Below are 19,308 nucleotides of genomic sequence, written 5' to 3' on the forward strand. Positions count from 1 at the left end.
CCCAGCTCCCATGTCCTTCTACCCCATTGTTTCTCTTCTGGGTCCTGTATCATAGAATATGTCAATCAATCAATCAATCAGTGACACTTATAAAGCGCGCTACATACCCGTGGGGTCTCAAGGCGCTGGGGGGGGGGGGAGCCGCTACTGCTCGAACAGCCAGGTCTTCAGCTTCTTCCTGAAGGAGAGGTGGTCTTGGGTCAGGCGCAGGTCGGTCGGGAGGGAGTTCCAGGTCTTGGCGGCCAGGTGGGAGAAGGACCTTCCTCCTGTAGTCGCTCTTCGGATGCGGGGGACGGCGGCGAGGGCGTGGTTGGCTGATCGGAGGTGGCGTTTGGGAGCGTAGAAGTTGACTCGGCTGTTGAGGTAGCTCGGGCCTTGGTCGTGTAGGGCTTTGTGTGCGTGGGTGAGGAGGCGGAAGGTGATTCTTTTGTTGACGGGGAGCCAGTGAAGGTCTCGCAGATGTCCGGAGATGTGGCTGGTTCGTGGGATGTCGAGGATGAGTCTGGCTGAGGCGTTCTGGATCCGCTGGAGTCTCTTCTGGAGCTTGGCGGTGGTCCCGGCGTAGAGGGCGTTGCCGTAGTCCAGTCGGCTGGTGACGAGGGCCTGGGTGACGGTCTTCCTGGTCTCGGTGGGGATCCACCAGAAGATCTTCCGTAGCATGCGTAGGATGTTGAAGCATGCCGAGGAGACGTTGTTGACTTGCCTGGTCATGGAGAGGGAGGAGTCCAGGATGAAGCCCAGGTTGCGTGCATGGTCTGTCGGTTTGGGTGCGGTGCCCAGGGCGGGAGGCCACCAGGAGTCGTCCCAGGCGGAGGGAGAGGAGCCCAGGATGAGGACCTCCGTCTTGTCCGAGTTCAGTTTCAGGCGGCTGGTCGTCATCCACTCGGCTACCTCTTTCATCCCTTCGTGCAGGTTGGCTCTGGCGGCGGCGGGGTCGTTGGTCAGGGAGAGGATCAGCTGGGTGTCGTCGGCGTAGGCGTATGTCAGTTTATTGTTTCCCAAGTGTGAATAGTTATGTGGTATTCATCTCTGCCAACCAACTGCACACCAGAATTGGAGCCTGTGAACTCTGTCCAAATATTGGAGTTATGCTTATCGACTATATAGCCTTCATTGATGTGCTCTGGCATTCCAATGTTGTGTTCTAGCACATATTAGTAATGGTTGGTTATCCTACACTTGTATTTATAATCTGTAAATCTGATTTGAAACATGGAAATATTTAACAGCTGCATTTATGGCTGCTTGAAACTCCTATATCTGTTTTTCTAACCCTGAAGCACCTTAATTCTAAGACAATTATATCATCCCTATGTTTAAAACTATAACTACAAATAGTCGGAATAGTCTTTTCCTTCAAAATGTCTTGTTGAGAAGTTCTTTCACAATTATTTCAACTGTAGTTTATCTCATCAGGCCTTTTAACTTAAGTTGATCTGTCTGTAGTTTAAGTCCTTTATAGTGCATAAATAGGATACTTTCTTGAGGGGGTCTACTGATCTTCTAGTGGACTGCTCCCTTCACTGCACAGCTCCGCCTGGTAGCTGCTGCTACCCCCTTTGTTGCTGCTGACCCTCTGGTCAGAAGTTTGAGGCCCTCCTCCACCCGCAGTCCCTCGCCTGCGCCTAGTGGGAGAGCGTCATTGCTCTGCTGCTAGACTGGAGTTCTACCTGTCTTTTTTTTCTTTTTCTACCCTTTTGCCTTTCTTCTGCTGCTGCCTTTTTCTGCTTTCAGCCTTTTTCCCTGTCACAGTTTGCACTTTTCCTTGTGCCTCGCCACTTTGGCGCTGCGATCCCCCATGGCCGCCCTCCTCCAGTGACCCTTTTCCACTTCCCACAATTCCCACATTATAGCTTCCAGTGCACTACTTAATGGTCGCCTGTCTGCCCCCATCCGCGCCTGGACCACGCCCAGCGCCGCGGATACTGGTTCTCAAGCCCTTCACCAATATGACACCAGCACCCTCCTCACCCACAACACAGGACTCCACACCGTCTGCCACCTTGCCCTGCTGAAGGACACCTAAGGACCCTTCTCCTGCTAGAACTGCAGCTACACCTTTGCCCACCCCAACATGCCAGCTCATCTTGCAGGCCAGCCGGCCAACAGTGCACCTGACCTCCACTGCCATCCCCGACGGCTGCAGAATCATCCGCAAGGACCGTGCCAATGGACCAGGAGGAGGCATCGCCATTGTCCACAAGAACACCCTCCGCCTGACCACTCACTCGAACGACCCAACGACAGCCATGGAACACCTTCATTTCCATTTCAAGATCCAGACCAACTTCAACACCACCCTCTGTTACACCTTCGTGTACAGGCTGGCCCCACCCCAATATTTACCAATGCCATCGTAGACCTCATTGCTCCCCAGGCTCTTACATCCACCAATTACATCCTACTCTGCAACCTCAACATCCACCTGGACATTCCCAGTGACCAGAACACCGCATCCCTTGTGGAGAACCTCACCAACATCGGACTCAAGCAGTTAGTCACTGCTCCAACTCACGCACCCAGACACAGGCTCGACCCCAACTTCTCCGCCAGCGGGAACATCACTTAGAGCCACACCACCAAACTCCTCTGGACCGACCACTACTGCGTGCACTTCACCTTCGCCACTCCCACCGTACACCACCACCCTCACCGCCCCCCCTCGTAGCTGGAACAAGGCCTCAGAAGAACATGTCACCTTCTTCCTAAGCACCACCACACCGCTGACATCAACAGATGCCAACACCTCAGCATGCAACCTTCACCAATGGATCTCCAACTGCACCAACACTCTGGCACCCCTCAAGAAGGCACCTGGAAAGCAACACTCCAAGAAAGCCAGCTGGTGCACTCTCGCCCTCCACGAGTCCAGATGCACCTGCAGACGACCCAAGAAGAGATGGGGGAACAACAAAACACCGGAAACCCAGGCAACCTTCAAAATCCCCGTCAATGCACACCACCTCCTCCTCAAAACCACAAAGAAAACTGCCCTCCAAGACAGATTCAACACCAACGCACACAACAGAAAACAACTCTTCTCCATCATCAAGGGGTTCGCCACGCCCAACAGCGAGACTGCAGACGTCTCAAACTCCTAATACTTCTGCAACAAACTTGGCACCTTCTTCTGCCACAAGATTGTTCGAATCTACGACAGCTTTGACACCCAAGACCCTGCCTCAACGCCTATCACTGTTGTGTTACGGGCAGAACCGCGGTCCGCGACACTGCTCATTTCCACTTCACGGGCCACAGTGCAGCCCGCCACGCCCCTCCCTCCTTCTCAAGGGCGTCGGGGAGCAACACTTTGGCCTGCTGTTGCCATTTTGGGGTGGCGGGTGCACCCCGTGACGTCTGCTGCCTCTTTGCATTGGGCACGCGCGGCGGCAGCCCGTTAGACGTTTCACATAACATCTTAGGAATACTGCAGTTCCCAGATGGAGACTGCAGCTTTCTATAGCTTTGGGGGATCACTTGCACTTACCTTTTACATGGTATTATTCTGTAGGTCATCTCCTTTGGGGCCATCTTGTTGCCTGTTCTCCTTCTCTCCTTCACAGTGGTGCTCCCAGAGGGCCTTGGGGATATGTTGTTCTACCTTCCTAACATGGCGGCCTTCCTATTCTGCTCTTCACTCCTTTTCCTATCCAAGATGGCAATGGTCTTCTTCCTGTTTTGTCACTTCCTGCTCATGTCTTGTCACTTCCTGTTCCTGTTTTTTACTTCCTGTTCTTGGGTATAAAAGGGGCAGAATCATTTCCTTCCTTGCGTTGCAACATTCATTGTTCCTTTTGGTTTGTCTTCGCTCCTATTGGTTGCCTGCTCCAGTTTTTGGTGGTCCTTTCCATCTGTCAACCTCTCCTTCCCTTGGCACCTCCTGTTCCAGTTTGAGGTCCTGTTTATCTCCTGCTCCATCTTGGGCTTCTGATTTCTCTGTGTTGCTTGGCTCATATCTTCTCCGTCGTTTCTGGAGTCTCCTCATCATCAGAGATTTTTCTCTATGGAGTTTTTTCCTCTTGGGACTCCTTCTGGAGGGCACTGGCTGCTTAGGCTTTGTGGCTTCCAGAAGGAGTCGCCCATATCTTGGCCAAACCAGGACCTACAAGAGGCGAAGTTGAGAACCGTTCCACTATCTTGGATCGGTAAGCAAGACTCCAAATGTGACAATCACCACTGCACGCAACCACACCACACCTCAACAGATCCTGCTCAATTGGACTCTGCTGACCACAGACGACACACTCAAGACCATGAAGAGCATCCACTCCAGGGCCCCATCAGACCCCTGCCCATACCACATATTCCATAGAGCAGTCATCTCCATTGCCCCAGAACTTTGTCACACCACCAACTGCTCCATCGAAACTGCCTTCTTCCCTGACTACTGAAAACATACCAAGATCAATCCCCTGCTGAAGAAGCCACCTGCCAACCCAACAGACCTCAAGAATTTCGGACCCATCTCTCTCACCCCCTTCCCAGTCAAGGTCATCAAGAGGGCCATCGACACCCAACTCTCTAAGTTCATTGAAGAGAACCACATCCTGGACATCTCACAATCTGGATTCTCCCTCCTCGACCTTGGCAAAATAGTAGCCCTCATCCTACTGGACCTCTCGGCTGCCTTTGATACCCTATCCCACCGCACCCTAATTACTAGACTCCACAATACCAGCATCCGCGACAAAGCCCTGGACTCTATCCACTCCTTCCTTACCAGTCGAGCACAGAGAGTCAGACTACCTCCGTTCCTCTCAGAACCTACAGAGATTGGCTGCAGAGTACCCCAGGACTCCTCCCTGAGCCCCACACTCTTCAACGTCTACATGGCCCTCCTTGCGGCCATCATCAGAAACCATGGACTCAACATCATCTTCTACACCGAGGACACCCAGCTGATCCTTTACCTCACCAACGAACCCACACCCACCAGAATCAACTTTCACAGTGCGATGAAGGCCGTTGCCACCTGGATGAAAGACACCTGCCTCAAGCTCAACCCGAACAAGACCGAAGCACTCATCCTGGGACCCGCCCCCTCAGCCTGGGACGAATCCTGGTGGCCCGCCGCAGTGCGAACCCCTCCCACCCCCACAGACCACGCACGTAACATCGGCATGATACTGGACTCTTTGCTCACAATCAACCGCCAGATCAATGCCGTATCCTCTTGATTCCACATGCTCTGCCAGTTTCGAATGACATTCAGATGGATCCCCACAGAATCCAGAAAGACAGTCACCCACACACCATTCACCAGCAGAAACGACTACGGCAATGCACTCTACACCAGCGTCACCCAGAAACAGCTCAGGAAACGACAGCACGTTCAAAATGCTGCAGCCAGACTGGTCCTCAACATCCCCCACTGCAGCCACATCATAGAACACCTTCAACAACTCCACTGGCTCACAGTTAACAAGATAATCGCCTTCAAGCTCCTCATACATGCCTACAATGCTTTTAACAACTTAGGACCAGCTTATCTGAACCAATCCCTCTCATTCCACTTACCCGCCAGACAGCTTCGCTCTGCTCAACTTTCCCTGGCCACCGTCCCAGGGATTCACAAGAGCAGAATCTGAGGAAGATCCTTCTCCTACCTCACCACCAAGACCTGGAACACCCTGCCCCTCCACCTCAGGTAATCCCTGCTCTTCAACTGAGTCTCCACGCCCAGATGGATCAGCTGCACCCCCCTTAGCGCCTTGAGACCCTCACGTGTGAGTAGCCGTGCTATACAAACTGCAGATTGATCGATTGATTGAGTGGTTGTGAGAAAGATAAATAAACTAATGTTATGAGCTATCAATCAATCAATCAATCACAGCATTTGTAAAGCGCTCTACTCACCCGGGTGGGTCTCAAGGCGCTGGGGGAGGGGTAGGTTACTGCTCGAAAAGCCAGGTCTTGAGCTGCTTCCTGAAGGAGAGATGGTCTTGGTTTCGCCGAAGGTGGGTAGGGAGGGAGTTCCAAGTCTTGGCTGCCAGGTAGGAGAAGGATCTTCCTCCGACGGTGGCTCTGCGGATGCGTGGTACGGTGGCGAGTGCGCAGCTGGTCGATCGTAGCTGGCGGGTGGGCGTGTAGAAGGTCTTGCGGTCGTTGAGGTACTTGGGGCCCAGGTTGTGGAGAGCCTCGTGTGCGTGGGTGAGGAGTCTGAACGTGATTCTCTTGCTGACGGGGAGCCAGTGCAGGTCTCTCAGGTGTCCGGTGATGTGGCTGTGTCGGGGGATGTCGAGGATGAGACGTGCGGAGGCGTTCTGGATCCGTTGGAGTCTTTTTTGAAGTTTGGCTGTGGTTCCGGCGTAGAGGGTGTTCCCGTAGTCTAGTCGGCTGGTGACGAGTGCCTTGGTGACGGTCTTCCTGGTTTCCGTGGGGATCCATCTGAAGATCTTGCGGAGCATGCGCAGGGTGTTGAAGCACGAGGATGAGACAGCGTTGACTTGTCTGGACATTGACAGGGAGGAGTCCAGGATGAAGCCCAGGTTTCGTGCGTGGTCCGTTGGTTTGGGAGCGGTGCCCAGGGTCGGGGGCCACCAGGAGTCGTCCCAGGCGGAGGGTGATGATCCCAGGATGAGGACTTCCGTCTTGTCTGAGTTCAGTTTAAGGCGGCTCTTTCTCATCCAGTCGGCGACATCTTTCATCCCTTCGTGTAGGTTGGCTCTGGCGGTGGTGGGGTCGTTGGTGAGGTAGAGGATGAGCTGGGTGTCGTCGGCGTAGGAGATGATGTTGAGGTTGTACTGGCGTGCGATGGCTGCGAGGGGGCTCATGTAGACGTTGAAGAGGGTTGGGCTGAGTGAAGATCCTTGTGGTACGCCGCAGATGACTTCGGTGGCCTCGGATCTGAACGGAGGGAGGCGGACTCTCTGGGTTCTTCCGGTGAGGAACGAGATGATCCACTCCAGCGCTTTCTCACGGATTCCGACGTTGCTGAGGCGCTTCACTAGGGTGCGGTGGCAGACGGTGTTGAATGCTGCAGAGAGGTCCAGGAGGATGAGGGCCGCTGTTTCCCCGTTGTCGATCAGGGTTCTGATGTCGTCTGTGGCTGCGATTAGGGCGGTCTCGGTGCTGTGGTTGGGCCGAAACCCGGACTGCAAGGGGTCGAGGGATCCGTTTGTCTCGAGGAAGGCGGCAAGCTGTTTGTTGACGGTCTTCTCGATGACTTTGGCCGGAAAAGGAAGGAGCGAGATGGGACGGTAGTTCTTGAGGTCGGTGGGGTCCGCCGTTGGTTTCTTCAGGAGGGCGGTCAGCTCGGGGTGCTTCCAGCTCTCCAGGAAGGTGGCGGTGTGGAAGGAGGAGTTGATGGTGTCTCGGAGATGGGTTGCGATGGTGGCGTCGGCTTTGTTGAAGACGTGGTGTGGGCACGGGTCGGTTGGTGATCCTGAGTGGATGGAGTTCATCGTGCGGGTGGTGTCTTCGGTGCTGATCGGGGTCCAGTTGCAGAGGGTGGTGGTGACGGGTGCTGGTTCGGTGGTAGGGTGCGTCGAAGCTGTTGTGTATGTCGGCGATCTTGCGGTGGAAGAACGAGGCGAGTGAGTTGCAGAGGTCTTGCGAGGGAGTGATGTTGTTGTTTCCGGCGCTGGGGTTGGAGAACTCTTTGACGATGCTGAAGAGTTCCTTGCTGTCGTGGGTGTTGGAGCTACAATGTTCAAAATTTGAAAAAACAGAAAAGGGAGCAATATGAAATCACACACTACAGAAACAGATGTGCCAACATTAGAGAATTGAAACAACATAGAAAGAATAGTAGTAAATATGTCTGTTTAACAAAATGTCTGGTCTTGTGCTAATTGTTTAGAAAGGAGTAGGCTAGATTTTACATGCAAGGTGTGCTCAGAGCCTTTACCTTTTTTTGCCTTTTCTCTGAAAATGAAATGGTGTTCAGTACCCTAGAACATTGTTTAAGTGTAGGATAAGCAATTGCTTCCCACATCTGGCACCTTGCCCCCTTATTGACTCTTGTTATGTACATCACGATTTTTGTAGTCATGTATTTTAGTCCATTATTAATGACCTGCTGGTCTTATATATATATCCAAAATCTTTAGGAAGGCTTGAACATCAGTCTCTCTTAGATCCCTACCTGTCATCTTTCTTGTAATGGAACTGAGATGGCAGCATAGGCAATACAAGTGGTAATTGCGATTTATTGATTCTAATAGGCAGTGCGTTGAAGAGGTGCAATAGGCAGGGAATGAGGTGAGTTTTCGCTGCAGCAATACAGCCCAACCATCATAATACACATTGAGCCCTCCATTTACAGAGATCAGATTTGATTTCCCTCCACAAAGGGGCAATATTAGTCTGGTACTATCCTGACAAAGAGTTTGTGAGATTTACTCCATTCTTCGGCTTTTAGACAATGAGTGCTATTCACCCCATATTATCAAACGTTTCTGTCGCTCTTACAAATCCTGATAGATCCACATGGCTCCTGGAGTCGGAAATAGGGGCCCACCTCATTGCCAATATTAGTTAAAAAACATGATTGGTATCAGTGGTACTTTCTAAATTGGTCTTTAAATAGTTTGAAAGTTTTCTGAGCGATTGTGACCAGTCTATAAGAGTTCAGGTTTTCCTGTCAGAACTGGTTTATGTGGTTCTAACAGTGTCCCTTTAGTTATACTGTTGTTTAACATGCATCTGCTACTGCTGATGGGCATGCTGAGGAGCCTTGGGATGGCATTTAATTCTTATGCCGATGATCCGTAGATTTGATTGTTTGCCTAAAATCCATATGTACAGAGCATTGAAGTTTGGATGGATGAGAAAGGCCTGAACATGGATTAGTCTTAAACAGAGACTGTATAGCTGGGACCAAAATTCATTTTTGTTCAGAGAATGCCAGACATGACCGTCGCTTTTTTTTGTTGTTATCCTTTGAAATGATTGGACCAGTTGTATAAAGTATTTTTAGGTCTTGCGCTTAGCGTTGCAGTGCGCAGCACTAATCGTGCAGAGCGAGACCTCTTGTACGGGCTTTGGAAAGCTGACCACACGCTCGTGCGTGTGGTTTTGCTATCACAGGCTGTAATTGGCTTTAGCGTGCTTTTTTAAAGAAATGCAGCACACAATTGGGCAAAGGCGGGCGCAGGTCCCGCCTTTGTTCTGTCCATTCCCACTGGTGTCTATTACGCACATCTGCGTGGCAGAGACAACAGGCTTCCTCGCCCCCGCTCCTCTGTTGTGCGCGCGCACCACTAGTTTCGATTTCCGCCCTCGTTTAGCATGATGCGGAACGCAGAGCCGATAGCATCTGCATTGATGAGATGCTGCCAATACGTTTTCTCTGCTGAAGGATAGGGGAGAGGCAGGCTGTTTGCCCACGAACGTTGAAGCCCACGGTGTATAGTGCTGTATGGAATTGTGACCCCCAATGGACTGAGCAGAGCTACGGCATTGAAGCTGTCGTACTCCAGCCTGCTACTTGGTTCTGATCCCATGAAGAGGTTATATTGATCCGTACTTGTTACCTTAAGTCAGATGGTTTCTGAAACGATCTAATTCACATTTGAATTACTGTAAACCTGTTTCTTTAAAACAGATTACTTTAACCATTTGGCCGGCGCTGCGTGTGTAAAAAAACGCTATCCCAATACTATACGCTAAGTGCGAGAAAGAGAAACAGCAACCCTCGCTTTCTTTGTCAAAGAGCCCGTCTCCCATGTCTATCCAGTTCTTTCTGATACTCATAGTATTTTCTTCTTTACTGTGCCCGGTCATGCTGTTGTGTATGAGGTTAAAACAGCTTTGAACTGTGAGGACTTTGGAAGCTGGGCATATTATTGGGTCCGATGAGAAGATGGTGTCTCTGCTTTCATAAACAAGAAGGTTTGAACAGGCGCTAGGAACAAGGGGCCAGTGTACGCAGCACACATTATGTACCAACTTTGGCCTAACTGCTCAGGGTGCAGAATGATCAACCCGTCTGCGTCCATTTTTTTGTCACTTTTAGTCTGTGATTTTCACAACCTTTTGGATTTAACATCTCTTTTCAGCTTACAGATTGCGGAGTAGGAATTACAGTGAGTGTTGTTTGAATGTTATTTACCTCAGAATCTGTCAAGTCTGTTTTAAACGTACTACCCAACCCCGTTTTCCTCATTCTAACACATTGTCAATATTGCTGCTGCTTCTTTCTTCTTGTCTGTGTTGCTTAACTTCTTACCTCCCACCCTCCCGTTGTCTGTGTTGATTCTCTCGCCCACCTCCCGTGGTTTGTGTTGCCCACCAACGGAAAAAAAGAACTAATTCGCGGGCAGTAGTACCTACATCATTGCACTTTTTCGTCTAACCTTTAGCCGTGCTGCACAGCAGCTGCGCTGCTGTGCAGCATGACTGAAAGACATTGGCAAAGCAAAGGCCTCTGTCATAGCCAAGAGGTATTGACTTTGTCAGTGCTTGTTCTTTAATATGTGTGTCACAGTGTAAGTGGTAAAACGTGAGGAGGCAGTAGCGTGCCCTACAGAATTGCATTCAGTTCCGAACTGAGGGCTGACGGACGAATGTTCATCCTTAACCCCCAACCCCCACAGAATGCTGTAAACATACACTACATCAGAGTTCTTCAATCTGTGGGGCGCTCCACCCAAAAATCTCACCTTTGTCCTCTACTGATTCTTCAAACAAACGGCAGAGTGGAGCGGCAGGGGCCCTAACAAGGGGTGAAAATCATCAAAGCCTCATTAACAAGAAAAAGGTCTTTTAAAGACCTGTGAAATACCCGGGTGGGCTGTGTGCGCTCCGGAAAGCGTCTCATCAGGCTGCCACAGTTGAGGGGGGCGGGGGGGGGAGGGCTATCCTGGATAATTCCTACAGTTGAAATGCTTTAGCTGCAGTGGGATTCAAGGAGCCCCCTTTGCTAAAACGGAAAGCGACGATGTCATAGCAGAAGAGACTCCTTGCCTCACACTGCAGATGAAATGAATGTCTGTTACTTGCTTTCAGTTTTAGCAGAGGAGGCTTCCTACCTCCCACTGCAGCTGAAGCATTTCAGCTCTCAGAATTTAACCCCGTCCAGGGAGAGACAGCTCTTCCCAGAAAGGCGACAATGTTGCTGTTTAAATTACACCAACAGGAGCGCAATGATCACAGGGCTAAAAGGGTTTTAAGTTGCCAAAAGACAAATCCCAGTCAGGTGTTTATTCAGCCTGCAAATTGCTTCTCTTGACACTAAATATGGGTTATAAAGAAGTATGTATTCATTTATGATGTGACTTTTCTGTCTTTATTCCCTTTTATTATCAGTCATATCATTCAGGCAGCCCTAAAAAACAATTTAAAGTGCTTTTCCCTTTATAGTTGCTGTTCAGAGTATGCACAGATAAGTGCTGAAAATAGAGCTTTAGGTGACTGCTTATTTTTGTACCACCTGGGATATCAAAATAATGAGCTGGCAACCCTAATCATAAAACTGGAAGTTTGTTGCAAGATCAGCCCAGTATTTATTCCCTCCACCCTCGATCCCTGGTTAATGCCGTCTGTGAATTTACTCTTCCTCTAGTTATTGCTCTTTCATTCCCTCTTCCTTCTTTGGCTTTCTGTCGTCTTCATTTCAGTTTTTCTCATCTCTTCGGCTCTTCTATTAATTTCCCACAATGCCAATAGCTCACACTCGTTATTATTCTTTTCATATTAAACTTTTGCTGTTACCTCCGGCGAGAATTATTAGCCTTGCAAATCAGTGTCTTCATTACTATGGGTACTGGTGGTACATGTGCTACTTTTCAATTCTCTCCTTTAATTAACCAGAGTCATGCAGTCGTATGAACTTTAAATACGTAGGAGTTTACATGTCTGGTCTGCGTGACGTAAGCTGTGGTGAGTCTATCATGCCTCCCAGTAAGTCTGCTTGTTCCTCGCCAGCGGCAGAAGAATACACCAGCCTTATAAAATTTCTCAAAATGACAATAGATCAGTGAAAGGACCCTAGCATTTAAACTGTCCATTTGGCTAAATGTGGCTTTTGGAGGGACAAATACATCTCTCCTGAGTAAAATGCAGCTTAAAAGTACAAGAACATAGGGTCTTAAGTGTACCTTGCTATACCAACAGCAGCCACCACAGAAACTGCAGCTGTTCTCACGTAAGTTCGCCCATTATGCTATGGCCGCATAAGGTCTCGTGTTTCTATACTTCACCTGTAACTTGGCAGGGGTGAAAACAAACACTCCCAAATATTAGAGAATAAGGTAAATTAATATACTATCTCTTGTCCTCGAATATCTGAAGAAGTGTTTGAGAGCCTCGCCTTACTTTCGGCCACTGGTTGAATTGGAAAGATAGAAGTGTAGGCACTATGCACCAGAGTACCTGCTTGTTTCTGAGAAGTGTTGGTACTCTCCAATTAAAGGTATTGCATTTCTCTTGAGAAGTGCCTGTACTTTCCCTTGCAAAATTAAAAAGTGCCAGTACTCATTACCAGACAGTAACGGGTCATTTACAGCACTGCTTTCGGCACACAAAAAAGCATTTACAATGTAATAGGTCTCACATTACTAAAAGTTGGAGCTGTTGGTATTGCAAATAATAATGCAACGCCAATAGCTCCAACATTTAGTAATGCGAGACCTGTTGCATTGCAAATGCTTTTTTTTGAGTAGGCAGTTGAAGAGCATTCTATCTTTCATCCCTCGAGATTGCTTATCTGTTGTAGTGAGTTCACTTATAAATTCAAAGAAGAGCTATGGAAATGTACATAATTTCTCCTCTTATGATGTCATTGTGTGAAGGGGTGTCAAATTGCATGGGTCTGGTATTACTTTCACGGTTTTGATGATTTTAGTAAAATGACGCTCAGTTACCACTGTATCCTGCAGAAAATGCTAATCCCTAACTTAAACATCTCTTTGTGAGAAAGGATTAGAAGAGGTTACTTCTAGACCATCTATGGCATGATTTATATTGAGCATTGTGCACTCAGTGGTTGAATGGCATGTATTCATTAAATACTAGTAAAAGTAAAAAAATATGTCTGTAGCCCACATTCTTTTTAAAGAAAATTCAGATGGTGGGGTGTTTCTTTTTCTTTAACCTTTAGGTTTTCATTTCAAAAGTATTTTCCAAGACCTGTTGAAGCAGAAACAAGTTAATTCTGGTGTGCCACTTAAGACAGAATAGCTTGTCACTACCCATGCTGCTTCAGTCCCAGAAGTAAAAAGATCCTGTTGTTATTGCTCACTTCAGCAGGAAGTATATGTGCTCATTTAAAAAGTCTTTAGATTTGAACCGCCTCACAGTCATATTTATGTACATGTCTTCATTCTGGGTAGATTTTGCAAGAGCTTGTAACCAGTCCTCATGTCTTGGTGTGATCTTAGAAAACCACAGCATAATTAGTGTATGTCTAGCCACCAGCAAAGCCCTATTTATGAATTTTCAAATGTATTTAGGAGTCTCAGTTAGCAGCCCCAGCAAGCATATAATTGTGGACAAGTTAATTTTGACCCTGGCCACTTTCTTGTGGTGTTACCTCAAGCCACAATCCAGGCATTTGTTCAAATTCTCAGGTCAGATGGTCGAACCCCACCACCTGTATCTATCGAGAATTTCATTGATTTTATATAGTATATTGTAGTATCTGTGAATAAATCTAGCATGTATAATTCCGGATAGAATAATTCATGGATATTCATTTTGTCAGTTCAGAGGTCATTGGGCATGTGAAGTATCAACTCCTATACATTTCCAATAGCTTGTTTTAATGTGGATCACTTTGTGTTTTCGTTAACACAATGGGGTGCATACCTAACACCTTTCTCTCTCTTTTGTTCCCGCTCCACAATTCACAACATGTATAGGGATCCTTTTAGGAGGGTTGGGAAACATCTCTAACTTGTCTCACAAAGTGCAATAATATTACTAGAGTTGCATAGAACATTGAAACGCTTTATGTTTGTATACAAATCACCTTCAAACAGGTCTCCTTATTTGAATCTAGACCTCTAGGACAGCCATCCAACCACCTTTTTGATAAGTCTTCTCGTTACCTACACTGACTTGTCAACAATGTTGATCTTACCGTATATGAGCTGTACACCTTAGCACCAACAACATCATTGTTAATATTGTTTGTAAACATCAAGGCTTTCTCTTACAGTTAGATGGGTAATATAAGAGGGGGCTCTACCTTGGATACCACTGAATAGTATTTTGGTCCTGCACAACCAGATATTTCATCTTGAATGTGGCACTGAATATTCCTACCTTGTTTGGAAGTATCACAATGTCTCAACTTAATTGGCATTGACCTTCAGCCCATAACAGCAACTTCTAATCCTTGCCAGCAGCTCCACAGAAAGAGGGTTTGTAGGTTATAGTAGATTGTCTCCAAAACCTACTCTGCTTGCAGCCTGAACTAATATGTGTTCCCTACTGAATAAAAAAAAAGCGTTGTTATTATGATGTGTAGCAGAAGCATATGAGTTCATTCATTTCACGCAACGAAATACTTCACAGCCTTTTGCGATTCTACTGTGGGGACCTGCCAGGCCCACATCGCGATTGATTTAGCAGGATCAGCAGTGACGTTAAGGGATGTACTGTTTGCCACAGATTTCCTTAGTTGAGGGCCCACCGGGTCCAAGTGTTTTACTACAAAGAGTAGTATTTTATTGCTGCTTTTATTTCTCACCTATGTAATGGGGCAGGAAATTCCTTCCTAATCCCACCATACCCAAGCTTGTTCTAGTTGATTTATATAGCCACAGAGCTCACATGCCACCCCTCTTTTCAAATATGAAAAAACGTCCTGTTTAATAACTATCAATATCTTCTATAGAATTGGTCTCCGAATTTGATCTCATGAAATGCTGCCTTACATAACCATTAACTCCATTTTTGATTTTCACAGAATGCCATGGTCACGTCTGACACCATATTCAAATTCAGACTTTTTTGCCTTTTCCTCCTGAATGTCCAAGTCGAGGATTTTAAAGTACACTACCCTCATTTCACAAATACCCCGTGCTGTTGACACCTGTTGCCCATCCTGCTAACCAGAGATGTACTTTAGAAGCTTTCAACAAGATTCCTTAATAACTACTCATATAATGAATATTGAAGCATGCCACCCAAGTGTGACCTATGGGCCATAAGAACAATTGGCAGGATTTTGGAGTGATCATTCGAGAGAGACCTGTTGCTTTCACCGATTCCCCTTCAGATCACCATCTGCCATTTACTAACTTTATGAATAGAACTGCAACATAATTTGATATAATAATGCAACGGACCAAGCTGCAAGAGTGTTTTTATTTGAAACTATCGGCACACTACTAGCTCCTGGGACGCTGCATTCCCTATGTTCAACAGCTCTTGGACCAAGCGAGGACAAGTTTTTTGACTCTGACCTCAACTAATCTGTCTTCTGTAGAAAGCTATAGATAAGAGAGTAATGCTCTAGGAAAAGCACACAAACTAGAATAACAGCATATACATTGCCAATTGGGTTTTTGAGACTCTCACTAGGCCTCAGATCTCTGGGGCAGCTCTAGTCTCTCAACCATGTACAAACAAGGAGATTGAGCAGCAGGCATAAGAGGAAGATGTGCAGAGTTTTAGCAGTGCGGTGCTTCATCCAGGGCCCCAGTAGTCGCTGGGGATACAATGAGGCTCACTGAAACACAGTTTCGACTTTTGCAGTATCCAAGATAGTCAAACCTGCAGTCTGCCCTATGTCCGGGGCCTGATAGTGTGTCACTGGAGGCTCACTAAGAGAATGTCTCGAAGACCGTGGGGGAAGACAGTGTGTTTAGCGGTTGTATGATTTTACAACGCTTTCCGTTGTAACGCATGCCTTTCCCACGCATGCGTTACAACGCGAATGCAATCACCACGCATATCCTATACCACGAAAATACTGTTTACGAATTTCGTTGTACAAGTATGCATGTAAATGGCATTTTCATGTTAAAGGATTTTCACCCTAATGAAGCACTTTTTTAATTTAACTCTCCGCTACACCACCCCCTCCTTCCTCCTTACCTCTCCTCGTTTTTCCGTGATGACGTTGTACGTCATTAAGAGGAAGCGGAAGTGTTTTTCCATTTCCTCTTATGACGCTGATCACCACATCTTTTTCTTTCTTAAACAGGTGCGTTTTTTTCTTCTTAAACTCACACTTTTTTTTGTGAGGGGATAGACCCCACCCAAGCCCCCCATTTTTTAAATTTTTTTTACTTTAGCACACATGCCTTTATTACGTATTTCGTAGTAAAGGTATACGTGCTAAAGGCTTCTCGTTGTAACCACGCATGCGTTGTAATGCATGTGTGGTTATGGTGTGCGTGGAAACGGCCGCGATGTAGTGGCCGTTTCCCGTGTTCAGCATGCAACTAGAACCAAAGCATTTCCTCAGTACAGGTAGGTACAACTCACTGCCTCGTGACAAGTTAATGATCTGGCACCTTTGGAGAGGGGATTAGGTATGAGTGAGTGAACCTTACCCTGACACCACAGTGTCACGTTTGAACAAAAACAGAACATGGGAAAAGCCAAGCGTGAATTCTTTAGCCATTAGATTACCTCTGTTAAACACTATCATGTTGATGAGTCATTAGCGGAGAGTTGATGAGTTATTAGCGGAGAGTGAGGCCACTCTATCACATGTGAAGTTCTGATTATGCGAACACTGAAGGATAATGCAAGGTGCTGCGAAGTGCATTGAAGCCATCGATTGAGTGAATTCTGGACTCTCTTCTGAATCATCTCTCCAAAACAGAGCAAGATGTGAGATGTCTGGATTAATAGACGGTGGACCTCGAGTCTACACAGAGACGAAAGTGATAGACAAAGCCAACCGTCTTAACAACTTAAATACTGTCGAGTGGCCACTGTCATCCACCTTGGAAAATAACGTGGAGAATCTTGGAAATGAAGCAATAATAACAAAAATCAAAGTCATAAGATTATCAACCCCGGTCTTGGTGAGGTACACAAATCAGAGGAACTGCGCTTTTTGAGTACAGTGGTCTTCGACTGAATGACGTCAGATCCGCTGTCAATAGAGACAGAAGTGTGTTTGTCTACATGAGCCTTTCCACCATACCCTCCATGGGGCAGGCAGCAACACAGTTACCATATTGGCCGAAAGGTGCCATTTGCAAAGATCACTAAAACAGCATCCAAAAAAGAGAGATATTGGGTTAGGTGGGGCCAGTGGCCACATCTTTTTTCACTTTAAGCTATGCTACTTCAGTGCATAGACAACAGTTACAGTTGGTTAAAAGATATTCTCGACCTCCCCACGGCTCCCATTGCGACTAAGTGTCCAAGACGGAGGTAAAACGCATATGTTTTTTAGCCCCATATGTTGCCCTTGAATACTTGAGCTCTATGATGAAGTCCAGTGATGGTGTGGTGTGAGGGGGCTGCTGGTCTAAACTGATGTAGGGCTGGCACCCCTTTCCCTGTGCTTTGTGTTTCAGTCGGCATCTGCAGCCTGGAAGACCTTAGAGGGAACTTTTTTTTTTAAATAAAGCATCTGGAGCCGTTTATTTCAACTTTCGAGTTGTTTCCTCGGCTGAGCTGTGTTTGAGTTGTTTGTTTACCTCTACCTATACCCTCCCCGCAGCCCCACACGCACATTGGAAGGACTTTACAGGAAGCAGTGTTTATATAATATTTTCTTAAACATGTGCTATGCCATAAGAAAGTAGTGTGTTTGACAGCGCATTATCAACATTTGGACTGTGATTGTTGACTTCCTCTTTTGCATTTTTAATTTGAACTATAAAAAAATGTAAAGCTAAATTCTAAAACATAGCACGAGACCTTAACAGCAAACACAACTAGCTACCTTAGGAGCAGGAGTAATGTGTCCCCTAGCAGTGTTCACATTAAGAAGCCAGTTGATTAGACACACAGATTACACCATCGTCTGTTCTCTGAAGAGTGATCAGTAATTCTAAGAGGGGCCATCTAGTTGATGGATCCTGTGCTTGAGATGTAATGGGATCAACTACTGTCTTCTTGCTTCCCATAAACAACCTTCTTCAGAGAAATTGGGATTGGAATTGGATTAGAGATCTGTCACCAGAAGAACAAGTATCACAGAAGGAGGGAGAGGATGTTATTCGTGGAACCTAGTAGTGAGAGAGGCAGTGCTAGGTGAAGCATTGTGAAGACTGCACACACTGAACCTGATATTTATGGGCTGTGCACTATACCCACAAAAACTTACATTAACAAGGCAGCAGATGTTGTAGATTCTGAGAACCCAGTGCTTATCCGCAAACTATTCCTGACTACTCTGCCAGGTACCCTGTTTGCTTCTCATGAGACTTTTGCTTGACTGCTGAGATACTTTTTCATTAAGGCTAGCCTTATTTCTCCACCATGCCATCACTTTCTGCACTAGTGCTAAAAGCTTGCATTTTGCCCTCCACAATTTCACAAGTGCAGCATTTTCCTACTCCATCATTGCACACAACCGGAAGCATGGGCGCTGGAAGCAAATGTGTAGGGGGGCTGCAACCCCCCAAATTAGCCATGCTGGAGTTAAAAAAGTATCAATAACGATGTTTTACATTTTGTTTTCATCTTGTCACATCTGCTGTGCGTTCAAATACAATCAGATGTCCGGTAATGTCTTCTTTTAAATTGCTGCTTATTCTTTAACAGGGAGATTGGTTTACTTTTCTTTCTCTGACTGCAAAGTGAGGGCATTTTGTAAACTGAACCACTTGATAATTTTGCTGGGGTACAGATAGTGTGAAAGGAAAGGCTGTAGGATGTAAATTCGTTACAACACAACAATATTTAAATACCTGTAACTGAACTGTACAAATGATTCAAACTATATCAGCAGTTAGAAAAGCACAATTGTGAAACGCTTTTTTAGAATTATGAAGTATGATGGAAACATACGTTGTAATATGATCAAAACAAATTAAGGCACTTTACTTGGTGATGCGTAAATTATAAATATGTCTTAAAACCTGATTTCCATATATTATGTTTGTGTGTTATATAGTGTTATTAGTAAAACTGCATGTCTGTGCAAATGTAGTAGCCATTTCAATGGAAAATACACTGTCTGTAAATGACTCTGTGCTACCACACCATGCTTCACCAATATATGGGTGACAGTGTGCTCCAAGGTATAGCACCAGCTTTATCCTACATCCTTACCACTCTCCTGACATGGCAATTGTCTGTAGTGTGACCCTTGAATTGTTCACAATCTCTAAGACTTCAGTAATGTATCATTGATGACAGCGCCCCACTCTAAAGATTGTTCCAGCACCACTTACCAGAATCTGTAACGTCTCTTAAAATTTCACAAGACGACCAGCTGACCATATG

At 46.6% G+C, this 19,308-nt stretch overlaps 1 protein-coding gene across 2 annotated transcripts in view; it reads left to right on the plus strand.

The window, feature by feature from the left end:
• SCUBE3 (signal peptide, CUB domain and EGF like domain containing 3) overlaps positions 1–19,308 on the plus strand; it is a 1,095,585-nt gene that overhangs the window by 818,899 nt on the left and 257,378 nt on the right. The gene's annotated exons all lie outside the window — the stretch shown is intronic.

This window comes from Lissotriton vulgaris, chromosome 5 (assembly GCF_964263255.1).
Source record: "Lissotriton vulgaris chromosome 5, aLisVul1.2, whole genome shotgun sequence".
NCBI lineage: Eukaryota > Metazoa > Chordata > Amphibia > Caudata > Salamandridae > Lissotriton > Lissotriton vulgaris.